Source organism: Typopeltis vanoorti, chromosome 18, assembly GCF_054136105.1.
Source record: "Typopeltis vanoorti isolate ZY-2024b chromosome 18, IOZ_Tvanoo_1.0, whole genome shotgun sequence".
NCBI lineage: Eukaryota > Metazoa > Arthropoda > Arachnida > Uropygi > Thelyphonidae > Typopeltis > Typopeltis vanoorti.
Window position 1 is genome coordinate 86,669,842 of NC_143566.1, and position 17,156 is coordinate 86,686,997.

At 35.2% G+C, this 17,156-nt stretch overlaps 1 pseudogene; it reads left to right on the top strand.

Moving 5' to 3' along the window:
- The first annotated feature begins 16,295 nt into the window (after positions 1 to 16,295).
- On the top strand, positions 16,296 to 16,949 carry LOC150096895 (zinc finger MYM-type protein 6 pseudogene; annotated as a pseudogene).
- The last annotated feature ends 207 nt before the right edge of the window (positions 16,950 to 17,156 follow it).

Here is a 17,156-nt window from a genome sequence, read left to right on the forward strand (position 1 = left end):
CTGATTTAATGTACCCTTACTTTTAAAGAGCAATGTCAGTCCCATTTTGCCAGTCCTGGAATATTTTGTTTGTTCTTAGCCTGCATTTTTGCCTAATTATTTTCATCAAAATGATTTCGGTGTTCTTAACGTGGTATTGAAGGATTTCTTGGTTAGGACAAAAATGCACGCTTGATAGCCTGCGGTTCATAAGAGTTTTAAGCGGGATTATTGTAGCCAATTTTTTATCTTCTGTTTACTGCTGAGTTAAATATCAACCCTCTACCCAAAAGCTGCAGACTCCCACAATGGAATGAAAAAAAATCTTCTACATTCATAAACCGACGAATGATCAGTACTACAAATTATAAAATAAATTATAACAAATTTAGGAATAATATCTTTATAATTTAAATATTTAATCTTAGAAAGAGTTCGTAATAATTTATTTGTTCCATCTCAAAACATATTACATGTGATGTTCGGTTTTGGACCATTTTCAAGAGTACATTGTTTTATTTCAAAAACATAATCACGCGGAATAACTTATCTGTCCCATGATTTTTTATTTAATTTAAAAGAGGATAACGAAAAGGGAATAAGTTAATTTAAAAGACAAAAATTTTCTAGTGGTATTAATCTTGCAACACTCATAAAATCCCTTGTACTTTGGATCATGGTGGTATCCCCATGTCTTCATACTTCAAAATGAATTCAAAAGGTTTTCATGCTGGTAGTTTTAGAACACATGTGTTGGGTGTGGCAAGTTTTTGATTTCGGTCTCATTTGACTTCGGTATCAATTTAAAAGCTAAAATAAGAGCAGGTAAACACTAAAATAATAACAAACAACTGTAGTATCTGAATGATTGATAATTATTTTTAAATATTTAAGTACATTTAATATTTTAAAATAATTCAAAGGACCAATTTAAAGGAAAAACGAACTCTTTTCAACAAAATAGTTAGTTAATTTAAAAGAGAACACTTTACTTGTAGTATTGCGCCTGCAACACTCATAAAATCCCTTTCACTTGGGAGCATGATGGTATGCACATATCTATTTTTTATACTTCATAAGCTCCATGTAATTATTTTCTATAAAATATATTATCCTATTTATTCATAAATGGAATAAGATATCAGTTAGGAGGTTTTTAGATCGATATCTTCGTATATCTTTTCTTGCTGGTGAACAATTCAAGCAAGATTTTTCAAGATGTGATGTTAATAATGGTGGATGCTGCAGTGAAGTATCCTTCTTGTACTCTCTCTCTCTCTCTGATTAAACTATGATTGTTTACTACTACAGGAATAGATAAATTAATTTGTATTTTAAAATTCAGAAAGATTTAGAGATTTTATACGAAAGCCGATTTTATTCATTATAAATTCATTGATAAATGCTCGGTGTTTTAAAACTTTTCGATGAAATGCTAAATATCTCATTGAGCCTTTTATGATTTCCATATCTCGATGATATATCAGCATTCTATGACAGTATTGCTAAAACAAAATTCTCTTACGTTTTATGTCGTTCACACAGTGTAAAAAGAGTACTTTTTACACTCTCTGAACGACATGGAACGCTGATAATATCATACTTCCGCTGACCTTGCAGTTGCAAGGGAACTGTTTTTTTTTTGCATGGATGTTATTCTTCTTGGAGCAATGTCCCAAGCATCTAAGATTACGAGACCGGAGTATCCATGTGTATTATTCTAACTTGAGTTTAGACGAAGCACCCTTCCACTGCTCGGTAAGACTGGCTAACTCACCTTCAGATGAAAATGCCATCAGAAACATTTTTGTGACCGTGAAGGGATTTTCTGTTTAATAACATTTGCTAATCTGTAAACTTTTTTATCTTACGGATAAATGAAGACATATAAGTAGTTAAAATATCTTATGCTATTAGGTTTTACTGTGAGGTTTTTGTTTTCAAAAACGCGACTGCCGAATTATAGAACTTCGATACGTATAGAACTTTGATTTTGTACGGCATCGAACAAAAAAAATGGATATATCAATTTCTGGTTGAAAGTTGCACGGTGCTGTTGCTAACAGTGTTTAATTTAATTGAATTAAATTAAATTTTAATTAAATCCAAAGAAAAGACCGGCATAGACTTGCTACGTATCAAAATCATTAAGGAATACAAAAACATGATAGTAGCAAATCCCATTAAGAAACATCTTCCAATGCTAATTTTAACTGACATTTCCAGTGACATTGATACGAACAACGCAATTGACTCAATCCACATGCAGAACGAGGAACTCTTCAGTTGCGATACATAGATGACACAGAAATTCATCGTGACAAATAAAAAATCGATTATGATTAAGGACCATCATACACGAAACTTCTGGGGGAAAAACAACCTGTCCATTTTGCTCTAAAGAATAAAAGTGCAGCGAGTGCCAGCGAAATAAGTCCGATATGAACTGCCTAAATTGCTAAAATCATAAGAAGCAAGCAAAACCAAAAACAACTGCAAACACATGGCCCTAAGCAAAACCTTCCGACATACTTCTACTATAGCAGCTCAAAATTCAAAACATAGATTACGGAAAGCAATAATAAAGCTTGTACTGTTAAAAACAGCACTACTTCCCTAGCAGGCATTCAAATAAATCTTCAATAGTCTATAAAGGCTGTAAATAACTTAACATAACTCAGAATAGAAAAAATATAGGTGTATTATTAATATAAGAACCTTACAACATCAACAACAAACTATGCAGCTTTCCAACTAATTATAATATTTTCTAAGGGTTCAGAAAGAAAGAGAGCTTCAGTACTCGCGGTCAACCCTGAAGTCGAGGAAATGTTAATTTCTTAGCCCAGCAACGATTACTCAGTACTTATCGAATTTACGTACAGAGGAATTAAAACTTTTCCCGCAAGTATATATCTAAACTATCGCGCTGATTTTGAACACAAGGAAAAAATTATTCAAATATTAAAAGATATGCCTTTGGCTAGGAACATGGCGAAAGATAGCATCTTGGAAATGGTTAAGAACAAAACTGATCAGCAACAAAATAGATACAAAATCTTCTGATTTAATCTCTCTTTGTCTGGATGAGAGTATGAGATTATCCATAATTCGATCAGCTCGTTTAGCAATTTTTATTCGTTATTGTGTTGTGTGTAATATAAAAGAAGAATTGATCAGTTTAAGAACATTTGCAACAAGAAAAGGAATAGATATTTGCAATGCAGTTGTAAATGCACTTGCTGGAAGAGATATAGATCTCTCCAAAATTGTATCAGTAACTGCTGATGGTGCTCTAAGTGTGATTGGAGAGGAAAATGTTTTTTGCCAATTTATATACCGAACGTATTAGACATTCTGTTCTGTGTTTTCATTGCATTATATATCAGCAGGTTTTATGCGCAAAGGCTTGTTTCTAGCTTCTGGAAGATATTATGAGCCTTGTAACGAAATTGGTCAATTTTATATCGACACACGCTTGAAATGGACGAACATTTATAGAATAATTAATTGAGTAAACTCAATTTTCAATGGTTTATTTATGTCAAACAACGTCGACGGTTAAGTCGTTTGAAAGTTCTTTAAAGATTTGTTGAGTTCAGTTTAGATGAAGAAAGACTTATTTACGTAATACAAAAATCACTGGAAAACACGACCAATTAATGAAAGTCGAATGGTTTTCCAAATTAATGTTTTTACTCATTCCTGTTTACATTTAAATGAGTTAAATGTTACACTGCAAGCTGTTGACAAGACAATTATTGCCAAGTTTGATTTAATCAAAACATTCGAAGCTAAATTACAAATTTTCCATCGGGACGTTATTTCCTATATTTTCCAAATACAAAAAAAAGTTCTTTGCAGATCTAGGATTCCATGAAAAAACAGATCACGTTCAATTGACAACAGAGTTTTCTACAGTTATTCAGTGAATAATCAACGAATATTCTTTAAGACTTACGCAGTTCAGGCAATTTGCAGAGACATCAAATTTTATTTTGCCTCCAGACACAGCATGAGCGGATGTTCTCAATTTGGAGATTTTCGAGTGACTGAATTTGGAAGATATAGCAAAGCAATTAATCGACTTTCATTCCAGTCAGTTCTATATGGAAACAAAATTTTGGAGATTTAAGAAATGACTTGGAAATAATGGAAAATTATGAATTATTGGACGCAGTTAAAAAGAATGCAGGAGCAGAAACAATGAGAACGTGGAATGCCATTCCTGAAACCTTTTGTTGTTTAAAAAAATCTAGTGACGGCTATATTATCAATTTTCCCCTCTACGAAGGCTCGTGAGTCATTATTGTTTAAAAAGAATTTTATAAAAGACAATTTAAGAAATAGAATGCCTGATGAATCTAGTTCGGCGTGTGTATTACTAAAAGTGACAAAATACGAACCCGATGAAAAGTATTTGGCATCTGATGTACAGGGTGTTCGGGATAAATTTGATAGTTTCGTAAGGAAAAAGAAAATCTTCTTTGTATCTATTAAATTTAATGAATTGACAAAAAAAACATTACAGGCAGAGTTAATTACAATACTATCAACAAGATTTACTCAAAATAACCACCATTAGCATCGATCACAGCTTCAATTCTGCTTCGGAACCTCGAACAAGCTGATGCTACAGTCTCCCTGGGAAGGGCCGCAAAAACTGTTTTAATTTTATCCATTAACTGGGCTTTTGTATTACTGGAAGTGCGATTGGTGTCTTTTTCAACTGCGCCCCATACAAAATAATCCATGGGGTTAAGGTCTGGGGAGTTTGGAGGCCAAACATTTGGACTGGTGAAGTCGTAGAAATTTTCAGACAACCATTTTTGACTTTTCCCAGAGGTGTGGCAAGGGGCCGAATCCTGCTGCCATACATACGGCCTACCATTGGCTACCCTTGTTATCCAGGGCTTGACTACAGTTAGCAACTACACGAACAAAGCCCGAATTCCAATGCCAGGGTTCTTCAACACCTGTTCCTGCAGATTTGCGAGGAATTCTGCTGTACGAACGCAATCAGATCGTCTGCTAGGGATCTTTCTTCTTGCTACATCCTCGTGGTCACCATTGCAAGTCTCTAGTTCATGCCTGATTGTTTTTACTGTATTCAGGGAGCATTGGGCAGCAGTCGTAATATCCTTATTTTGATGGCGGGCACGAATCATCATGATACAAGTTATTCTCTTCCATGATTCAGGTGGGTTCCAGCTATCCATCCTTTCTGACATCTTGTATATGAATGAAGAAGGGTCCAAACTTTTAAATGAAGAGAAGTGTGTGTTAATACATGTAACTTACGGAAAAATATAATTAATTATAAATATGTCAAATTTATCCCGAACACCCTGTACAAGAGCAAAAATCTCATTAATAAAATAATAATAGATTGATATTGATTTGTATACGACAATGTGTATGTCAAATTATGAGTTCATTTTTATGAAATTCTTTGTTAATTTTTAAAATTTTCTCAATAAAATTCTGCAATTAATTTGTATTTGTGTGTGTGTGTGTGTGTGTGTTGATGTACGAGACCGGCTCTAGTTTCTGAAAAGAAACAACTGCTAACCCCTTCACATAAGTTTCAAAAAATGACTCTTATTTCAATATTCTCGTTAAAATATCGCTCACAACCTGGAAGTCCATGAAGAATGATTTTTCTTATCGACACTCCAAATCACATCCTAGTGGAAGATATTTTTAAATATATAATAACTATTATTACTATTGTTTATAGGTCTCCATAGAGTAAGATAGTATTCAATTCACCCTAACTACACAGACTCTCTCTCGCGCGCGCACGCGCGCGAACGTACACACACCAATATCTTTGATATACGTCTGTGTGTGTTAAAATTGGTAGTCACCGATTTGCATAACGTTCATTGCCGTTTCACGTCAAAAGACATGTAACTTGTACGACTCCGAAGCGTAGTGATTAACAGAAGGAAATAATAATTATAAAAGTGGTTTTCATACAAATTATTTTAGTTTTCGGACTCAGACAATTTTATTGATCTACGAGTATTCCCATTTACTATTTGGTTGAGAACGAAGGTTGACTAGAAAATCGTGCAAATTTATTGCTTCAAACCTACCATTCTAGTTATAATTTTTACATCCCAAATTATCTGTTTGTATGTTTCTTAACTGTCAATAAAATTATTTTCTACCAATACTATTGCAAAATAATACTATTTTCGAACTTCAGAAATAAAGTAAATTGCCCATAATCCTTTGTCACTATCATCAAGTACACAATCACATGATTTATGACGTATGTATATAACGAGCAATCACATTTAATTGTTTGCATGTCGTCATGGGTAGAGCTGATGCAAAAATGCTAAACAAGTCAACAGTAAATAATCGAATGAATTCTACTATTGTTCATTATCTGATCTGCCCAGCACATAAAATACATCCGGTTCAGCAGCTCAGCGATAGTCTGTCCAGTGGCTATCCCAGATCCTTCTGAGAGTACAAATGAAGTGGGACAACCCTGAGTGTTGAGCTCTGGCATAGGTGCGAGGCCTATTTTGGACTCTTCGTGTAATTGTACATAATAGGAATGAAGCAGAGATGTGTAGTTTTGAAAAATGTATTGATCCACGATGGGAATTCAATGGGTGAGGTTTGCCTTAAGTGTCTGCTTCATTTAAATTAAACATATTTGGTCGTTTTATAATAAATTACAAACTTATGAAATACTGACCATTTACAAACAAACCTACATTACAGCCTGCCAGTTTCGGCAGCAACCTGTCCGGCTTTTTCAAGGCGTATACGAAAAGACAAATACTAGTAAATGCAAATTGAAAGGAACATGAAAAACGTTGTAAACCAACTAGTAGCTAAGGTTACAAGTTCCGTGACAGAGGACTTATTGTTCTTATTCATTATCACGCATGCGTATTTGTTGTAAACGTGAAATGTGATTACTGGCTAGCTGTAGTTCAGATTGTTTTAGAGAGAGGATCAGGATTTTCCACGAAGTGTTTAGGATTGCACCCTGATTTCTATTATAGTTTCAGCCGGTTATTAACACTATTGTGGCTTCCTTGAATAAACGATGCATGTAGTGGTCATTCCGATAAAGCATGGAGCTGTTTTTCCACTACATCGTGTGGATAGAGGTACAGAAATGATGTGCTAAGCCGGAAGAGATACTTTTGTTGTGGTGTATATCACAAACATGTTCTTTTTGTCTGATTTTTAAACTCCTTGAGTTTGTCCGATTTAGGCAAGATCACAGGAGCAAGGAATGTAATATACGCCTGGATATGTGTAGAATGGCACCTTATATTTGAGGATCCTAAAACTTGTCTCATGCTCTTGGTTGGTTTGAAGACCACTCTGGTGATGTAGGCTCTTAGTATTCTGGCTATGTGATAAGGAACTAACCTGATGAAAGGAATCAGTACAGTAGAAATGTACTAGGAGCGTGATTCTTCTTGTCTCGGTTTGTCACTGTATAGATATTTTTTGATGATGTTTGGAGGAAATCCATTATGTGATTGGGTTGACTATTAGTGGGAGTTCAGTCTGTGCACCTTCTTCTGATATAATCTTTCTGGTCCTATATTTCAACAAGTGGACAATGTTCGGTATCTCTGTCTTCTGATGGTTTGAAGTATAATGAAGATATCTTCCAGTATCTGTGGGCTTTCTGTAAATAGATAATGTGATACTATTTGATTGTTTCTTTTTCAAGATATCTAAAAAATGCAGTTGGCTGTTCTTCCACTTCCAGAGTGAATTTTATCTTGTTTTGAATTCCGTTGATTTTATCCACAGACGATTTAAGGTATTATAAGCTGTCTTGCCATTTAATGAATATATCAACAACATATCTCCACCAGATAGATGGTCTTGGTGAGAATGTGAAGAGAAGTTCTTTTTCATGTTTTTCTATGAAAAGGTCTGCACAAGATGGTGAGAGTGGGCTTTCCATTGCTAGGCTTTCTAATTGTTGGTATGTGGTATTGTTAACCTTGAAGAAATTAGATTGAAGGCAGTGTCTAAACATGTGTGTGATGTCTAGAGGAAAGAGATCTTGGATGATGTTTATTACTCTTCTACTGGTACATTGGTGAAAATGGCTATCATGTTTGTTGATGCAATCTTAATGGCTTGACGTTTATTTAAAAAATATTGATTATTCTTGATATTGAATTCTGTTGATCTTATTTTATTATTTAATAAGATTTCTAGATGCTTTGCCAAAAGGTAGGTTGGTGATGATCTTCCAACAACGATTGGACGGAGAGATATATCATGTTTATGTGTTTTCGGTGTCCATATAGTCTTCGAATGATATTGTGTGAGGAGTTTAGTGTTCTCTTCACTTCTCCTGGCCAAATGTTACAATTTCTGATTAGTTGGTTTGTTTCATTATGGTTTTCTATTGTAGGGTCTCTGTCTAGGACCTTGTACGTGGAGTTGTCTGATTGTAATACGTTTAACTTATCATAATAATCTTTAGAGTTGAGGATAATTGTAGAATTTCCATTATCAGCCTATGTAATAATGATAGCTTTGTTTTTCTTCAAGTTGAGAATTACCTTTCTATCATAAGGAGACCTGTTAGAATAGGTTGTAAGGCCTTGGGTAGACTTATGGTTATTACAAAGGCTGATAATGGAAATTCTACAGTTATCCTTAACTGTAAAGATTACTATGATACGTTAAACATATTACTATCAGATAATTTAACCTATAAGATCCTAGACAGAGACCCCACAATAAAAAATTATAATGAAACAAACCAACTAATCAGAAATTGTAACATTTGGCCAGAAGAAGTGACGAGAACACTAACATCCTCTCATCCTATCACTCCAAGACTATATGGGACACCTAATATACATAAATAGGATATAGCTCTCCGTCCAATCCTGGATGGAAGAACATCCCCATCGTCCCTTTTGGCAAAGCATCGTGCAAACTTATTAAATAATAAAATAAGATCAACATAATCCTATTTCAAGAATAGGCAACATTTCGTATATAAACTCCTAGCCATTAAGGTTGCACCAACAGACATGCTAGACAGTCTAGATGTTGTATTCTTTTTCACCAATGTACCAGTGGAAGAGGTAATAAACTTCATCCAAGATCTCTTTCCTTTAGACTTCACACAGATGTTTAGACACTGCCTTCAATCTAATTTCTTCAAGGTTAACAACATCATATACCAACAATTAGAAGGCCTAACAATGAAAGCACACTATCACCATCTTGTGCAGACCTTTTCATGGAAAAACTTGAAAAAGAAATTCTCTCCACAATCTCCCCTAGACCATCTATATGTTGGAAATATGTTGACTATATCTTCATTACATGGCACGAGAGCTTAGAAACCCTTAAATCGTTTGCGGAAAAAATCAACTTAATACATAAGATAAAATTCACTCTGGGAGTGGAAAACATCAGCCAACTGCATTTTTAGGCATCTTAATAAATAAACGCTCAAATAGTGTCAAATTATCTATTTGCAGAAAGCCCACAGATATTGGAAGATATCTTCATTATACTTCAAATCATCAGAAAACACAGAAACTGGGCATTATCCACACATAGAAATATTGGGCCACAACATTTATATCAAAAGAGAAGTGTACACAGACTGAACTATCAATAATAGCCAACACATTATCACAAAATGGATATCCTCCATACATCATAAACAATATCTATACAACCCAAGACAAAGAGAATCATGCTCTCAGCACATTTCTGCTGTAGTGATCCTTTTCCTCAGGATAATTCCTTATCAAATTGACCTGATGAATAGTAATTGCCTACAACATATGAGTGGTCTTCAAACAAACCACCAGAATCAGACAAGTTTTAGGATCCCCAAAAGATAAGGTGCCATTCTACAAATATCCAGGAGTATATTACATTCCTCGATTCTGTGGTCTTGCCTACATTGGACAAATTCACGGAGTTTAGGAATCAGACAAAAAGAACATGTTGGTGATATACACCACAACAGAAGTATCTCTTCTGGCTTAGCACAGCATTTCTGTACTTCTAACAACACGATAGATTGGCAAAACAGCTCCATGCCATATCTGGATGACTACTACAGGTGTCGTTTATTCAAGGAAGCCACAATAAAGTTAATAATCTGCGGAAACCTCAACAGAAATCAGGGTGTAATCCTAAACAGTTCGTGGAAAAATGTGATCCTCTCTCTAAATCAATCTGAATTACAGCTCGCCAGTAATCACATTTCACGTTTACAGCAAACACGCATGCTTGATAATGAATAACAGCAATAAGACCTCTCTGCCAGGCTAACGTGTAAACTTAGCTACTAGTTGATTTACAACGTTTTTTATGTTCCTTTCAATTTTCATTTACTAGTTTTTATGTCTTTTCGTAAACGCCTTGAAAGAGCCTGACTGTTTGCTGTCGAAACTGGTAGGCTATAATGTATGTTTGTATTTTAATTGTGTGCTTCATTATGTATTTCAGAAGGAGATGAAACAGTTGTTAAGAAAATGCTGAATTGAATACTGCAATGAGCGATTTCTTAACGATTGCGTAATAGAATATTTGTCTCTTTTGTTTTCTTTCATAGGCTAAGCAAAGTGTGGGAGTTGTTTACCAACTTCAGACATTTGGAAAGGTCGATTTTTGATATGTAACAAATTGAGGAGGGTGAGGTTTGGTTGAGTGGTTTGAGGACCGGTAACTGAAAGCGTATTCTCTACTGATTTCCATCCATGCCCGCTTTTCTGTGAAGAGAGCGAGGGGTACTGGAAAATTCATGCATGTATTCTGAGAAAGCATCGCCCTCTCCAAGGTTTCTCTGAAGACTCTGATGGGCTTTTCAGGCAAGATATTGTATTATTCAATTTACACACATTAATGCCAAGTTTTATTGCGTTTATTAAAGTACACTTACACAACAAAATTGAAAAGTGGAAATGCGGAGGGTGGGAATTTCATTTTGAAACACTAGTATGTTTGGAAGTATTCCACTTGTGCCAAAGAAACTCTTTAGAGTTTCTTTGGCACAAGTGGAATACTTTGACACAAAAATACTTCGAAAGATACAGCCGTACAATACCCCAATATACTTATCTGAATAGATGCAAAGCCAATCCAAATAAATGACTGAAATACTAAAGATTGCATTAATCACTCATTAATTCAACCTAATTGCATTAATCACTCATTAATTCAACCTATAAGATCAATGATTGATCAATGAAATTGATCAATCATTGATCGGCCAGAAGAGGTGACGAGAACACTAATATACTTGTTTCTTTTTCGAAGACTATATGGGACACCTAAAATCAATAAACATGGAAAAAGAAACAAGTAATTACAGACCCATCACCACATTGTATTCAACCACATCATGGAATTATATAGAACACTCTAATAAACACGCCAGAAGAACAGTCAATAAACTATTATATAAACAAAAATTATAAACAATAAACAAAACTTATACTATTATACTGAATAGTATACGTGATGTTTATTGACCAAAGAAAAGCATTTTGACGTCAAAAACTAATTGTTGAACAAGTAGACTGCCTTTTAGCGATTCTTTTTCGCATAATAATTTTCGAGAATAATTCTCTTGTAGTATTAGGCTTGCAACACTCATAAACACTTATTTGAAAAGAGCTGGTAGTTTTAGATATTTAAGTAAATTTAATTTTTTTAAATAATTTAAAGAACCGAAACAATGTCCCAAGCATGTAAGATACGAGAGCAGAGTATTCTTGTGTATTATTCTAACTTGAGTTTACAGGAAGAATCCTTCCACTGCTCGATAAGACTGGCTAACTCACCTTCAGATGAAAACGCCATTATAAAGATTTTTTTGACCGTGAAAGGATTTTCTGTTTAAAAACATTTGATAATCTGTAAACGTTTTTATCTTACGGATAAATAAAGCCATAATTACTTAAAATATCTTATGTCGACTAAGTTTCACTGTGAGGCTTTTGTTTATTAAGCTTATCTGAGGATGACAAAGGTTAGTTATTGTTTATTGGTTTGTTTCTGTGTTCGACGTAGGCTGATGTTCGTTGATAGGTCTGATATCCACTACAGCCGTAGGTTGAGAAATTAACACCACACACACACACACACACACACACACACACACACACACACACACACACACACACACACACACACACACACACACACACACACACACACACACACACACACGTTATGGTTACTATAGCGATATCGTTGGGTACAGTCCTCGTACAGTGCGTTTTCAAATCTACTCTGACAGAAAAAATGGAAATTGAAAGACACTTACAATTTTTGTGTCTGTTTAACAATAATTGATGTACTTCTATTCAGCAAAATCGGGCAAAAGAATTTGATAGTTTGGAAAGACCTGGGTACCATATTTGCATTATTACCTAAATATGCAAAAATTAACGGTTGCTTCTACTAGGAAAAGACACTGTCCACAAAAACATATTTAAATAATGATGATTTGACCAATCACCATTAATGATTTGACCAATTTTGTCAAATCATTAATTTTCATTGTTTAGATACACAAAGATCAAAGTAACTGTAACGTCATACTTTCAACTAAATGAAACAGTTTTGTTATTCTTGCAACAAATACGATATTCAGTTGAAATTTCACATCTAACAGTGCAGCTACATCAACAACGGGATCCTTGACGCGTAATGTATTAAAATAAGCGAACTTAGAACATGGTTCAGAAAGGTATTTATAAAACATCATCGTTAAGCTCATTTTCCATTTCCATATAGCGCATTTTTAGAATGGTATGAATGTTATCTTCTTTACGCTGTGCCTGAATTTGATAGGCTTATAAATTTCCACTCACTTGGACATTCGGGATACATTCTGATGCCATCTTCAGTTTCGGAACAATCAATCATAAGAGAAAACGGAAACCATAGGATGTTTAAACTGATAAACGTTGCCACTAATCGTATGACTTGAGAAGGTTCTGAGTTTTTGGATATTCCTAACCAAGTATTGCTACCTCCCTTGATGATGATGAGAAATCTTCAAATAGAAGAAGGCCAACGACTTTATGTCGAAAATACAATCTTACCGCGAGCCACATTTGCCAGATTTCAGCCTGGATCCGTAAATTTCTTGGACATTATCAACCCTCCAGTTGCATTTGAAAGAACTTTAAGAGAATATATTTGCATAAATACCGGCGATGCCATTCCTATATATTACAATGATAGAGTTTACGACTTTTGTGTGATGGAAACTCAACCGGTGGCTGCCTTCAGTATTTATAATTGAATGTTCAGCTTCATCCATTCCCTGATTTTAGCGCATCAAAGGTTACGAAAGTTAATGAACCGGGTCAGAATGATCCTGAGGATTTATACGACGATCTTCTACGGTGTTTTTCTTGTGGTGGCAAACAAAAAAAAATAAATGAAAAGACTCCCAATTCTCCTGACGTGTCGCTTCCCCATTGTCAGAAAAATAGACATTGCGGATTTTGATTATCCATGTCGACCGCTGAACATCTTAAGAATGGGAATTCGAAAGATAGAAGAATAAGTCAGTATCCAAAAAGTTTCAAATATTTCTCAGGCGAAGCAAATCAGTTAAAGGATCGGTTTAATAAGGATCCAAATAACTGTAATATTGTTAGTTTAACATAGAAAATGAAAACAGCGAGGAAAAAAAAATTAAGCAGCAAAATAAGAAACAACAAACCACGGAAACAGGTAAGTCAGAAAGTAACGGAAATCAGGTAAGTGACGTTGTTTGTAAAAAGAAAGATGTTATTTGGTATGACGACTCTGTCATAAAACATGCTGTTGATAAGCAATTTATAACGTCAAGTTTTCCAGCAACTAAAATTTAAAAAACAACGTACAGAAAAGTACACGAGACTAATTGCAGTAGGTACTAATGACTTATCACTAGTTAAGTTCAGTACGAGCGAAGATATGAAAAGGTTGCTGGAAAAGGCGAGAGTGAAGAGTGAGCAAGTGAATTTCGTCAGTATTTGACCTCGATATTATAACAGGTAATTAAGAAGAAAGGCTATGATGGCAAACGATTCAATGTGAAGGCTGTGTAGAAGGAATGCATGCGATCTTTTCGATGTGTGGAGTGATTTTGAGAGAAGATTGGACTTGTATAAGAGGGATGGCCTACACCTGAATTCGTTTGGTATCAGGAGTCTGGAAAAACTAATAACTGGTACGAGACCTAACACAGAAACTAAATTATAATGAGAGTGTAAGAGCGACAATGTTATGTGACTGAGTTAATGATGGGAATGGACTTTGTCATGGAATTATTGACGAGGAGAGAACGATTTCGACTTTGGGTTCGTCCGATTTGGGGCGAGGTGGAATCTAACAAGATGAATTGCACAGTGGGGTGTTGTGACAGACCTGGAGGATCGGATGCTAGTGATGAAGAAATCCATCACTAAATACAGATGATGGGCTCGAAAAGAGTAATCATAATGGGAGACGTTAATTATCCAAATATTGATTGGATAGCAGTAAAATTCCATGAATGAAGATGAATTTATTGAGCTATTGCTGGACAACTTAAGTGCTGAACATTAGTAGCATCCCTGATTGTCCTGCATATCTTCGCGTCATCGGCAAACAGGGATGCTACTAATGTTCAGCACTTAAGCGTTATGGATCTCCACTAAAACCAGGAGGCATAGGGTTTTTTCTGCTTTAGTCATCTTACTGACCTTAATAGGTGGCAGGTCCTGGTGGCGGAGGTCGGCCTCTATTTCATCTGTGGTTACTTATCTTTATCTTTCATTTTATTACTGTGATTGTTATCTTTTAAATAACAATCACAGTAATAATTGTCAATTATATAAGAGCTACACAAGTTATATAATATTAGACGTAGTTTAGTAGTGTTTTTTTCCAAGTTTGAGCAAGAGTGATTATACAACAGTATTTACACATGTGCAATTAAAATATTATATTTCCTATTTCTCACAAACATACAATGTAAACGCATTATTTACATATGTTTTTAATAATAAGAATAATTTCTTACATTAATTTTTCATGTTACATAGTAATATTATATTAATGATATTATCACATACTAATCAGTATCTTCTTTATTGTTATGTAATTTACTCACTGGTTTGTTACATTTCTGCATTTGATTATCAGGATTACGTGTAGATGGGTGAGGCAAGTTAATCCAACCTACTTTGAAGCTTGGGTTAGCTTTTTATGAAGAGAGTGGGATTTACCCTTCACTATTTATGTTGTTGTTACTGTTCATGCATGGGCTGTAAGCATTGGATGCTGGTGATTTGTGATGTGTATATTTAGGTTAATGGTATATTAACTTTTTTGGTATATTTTCCAGAGTTCGTTTTTTAATGTTCTGTAGTTATCTACGTGTTTTAAATTTCTTGGTAGGTTGTTGAGTTACGTGGGTATCTGATGTGATCTCACAGAAGAACCGTATGAGTTGTAGAAGGGGGTAGGGATGTAGAGAGTTGTTGTTGTAGGTCGGGTTATACGATATGCGTCCCTGTTGTTTCGATAGGTGATGTTGAAGTAATTCCTTGTTAATGTCATGTAGTGTTTCAGATTTTTAATGCTCAGGATTCTATGTGTCGACATCTGCTGGTCAGATATTCGTTGCTCCGTGTAAGGTGTCCAAATCACTGTTGACACAGTTTTCCTGTGTAATGTTTCTAATTGTGTTAGGTGGCTGTGTGTTTGCACATCAAACAGCCACCTAACACTCAGAATTCCTACTCAGATAAAGTTATACTGTAGCTGAGTAGGAATTCGCAGATACCGTGATATAGAAGTTTATTTATGTTGGACGGAATAATGTCTTTTACTTGGAAGAGTTTTGCTGCTATGATCCAGGGTTTGGTATGTAGGTATTCTATATATTTTGTCCATTTAACGTGGCAATCTGTATAGAGACTAAGGTATTTTGGCGTGTGTTACGGGTTGATTTCGGGACATTGCCAGGTATTTTTTGCTGTTAATAATAATAATAATAATAATAATAATAATAATAATAATAATAATAATAATAATAATGCCGCACTTCGTGCTCTTGATTTTTGTTTCCAAGGTAGAGCCCTGGCACTACTATTTCTTTTGGGACTACACCCCTGCTGACGTGAGTAACCATGCTATCCTACTTTCTTTCGTAAGGTATATAGTGAATATGAAGACTTAAGGGAAGAACTTCTTTGTTGCCTTGACTTACCTGGACGGACCACTAGTTCAGAGATATTTAATGCCCTTGACGGGTATTTTCAAGCGCAGGGCTTAGACTGGAGCAAATGCGTCGATTGTGTACGGACGGTGCTGCGAGCATGACTGGACTTCGCTCAGGAGTAGTTGCGAAAATAAAGGAAGTCACACACCCAGAAGTTTTGTCCGCTCACTGTGTGACAAACCGGGAGCACTCAGCTGCAAAGAAGCTTTCTACCGAACCAAACACTGTGATGAATAACGCGGTGAAGATCATTAATGAAATTTGTAGTCGAGCCATGAACTCCAGGCTGTTTTCACGACACTGTGAGAGTATGGACTCACGCCACCAACATCTCCTTCTCAATGCAGAAGTGAGGTGGTTATCAAGAGGAAGGGTTCTTGCACGCCTTTTCGAACTGCGGGGAAAAGTAAAGCAGTTTCTGCGACAGCGAAACTCTGACCTAGTAGAGCCTTTGTTGAATGAGGAATGGATGGCTAAGCTTGCGTATATGGCGGACATATTTAGCCTTCTTAACCAACTTAATATTTCTCTTCAGAGGTCTTGTACAAATATTTTTACACTGAGAAATAAAATGGATGCGTTTAAACAGAAGCTGGCTCTTTGGGACAGTCGCGTACAAGAGAAAGATATAGAAATGTTTCCACTTTTCGGAGAATTTTTGATTGCTGCTAAAAGTTATAATCAACATAATACGTCGACATTTAAGGACATTAGCTGAAAACTTTAATAATTATTTCCCTGAAAATGAGGATCCTCGTAAAGGTAACCTCTGGATTAATAATCCATTCTTGCAATATATAAAATCATGCGCACTTGATCTTCCTGAAAAAGAAAAGCTGATCGAGTTGTCTTCTGATGTCAATCTGGTGTCCACACATAAAACGCAATCATTGTCTCAGTTTTGGATATCACTCCAAAAAGAATA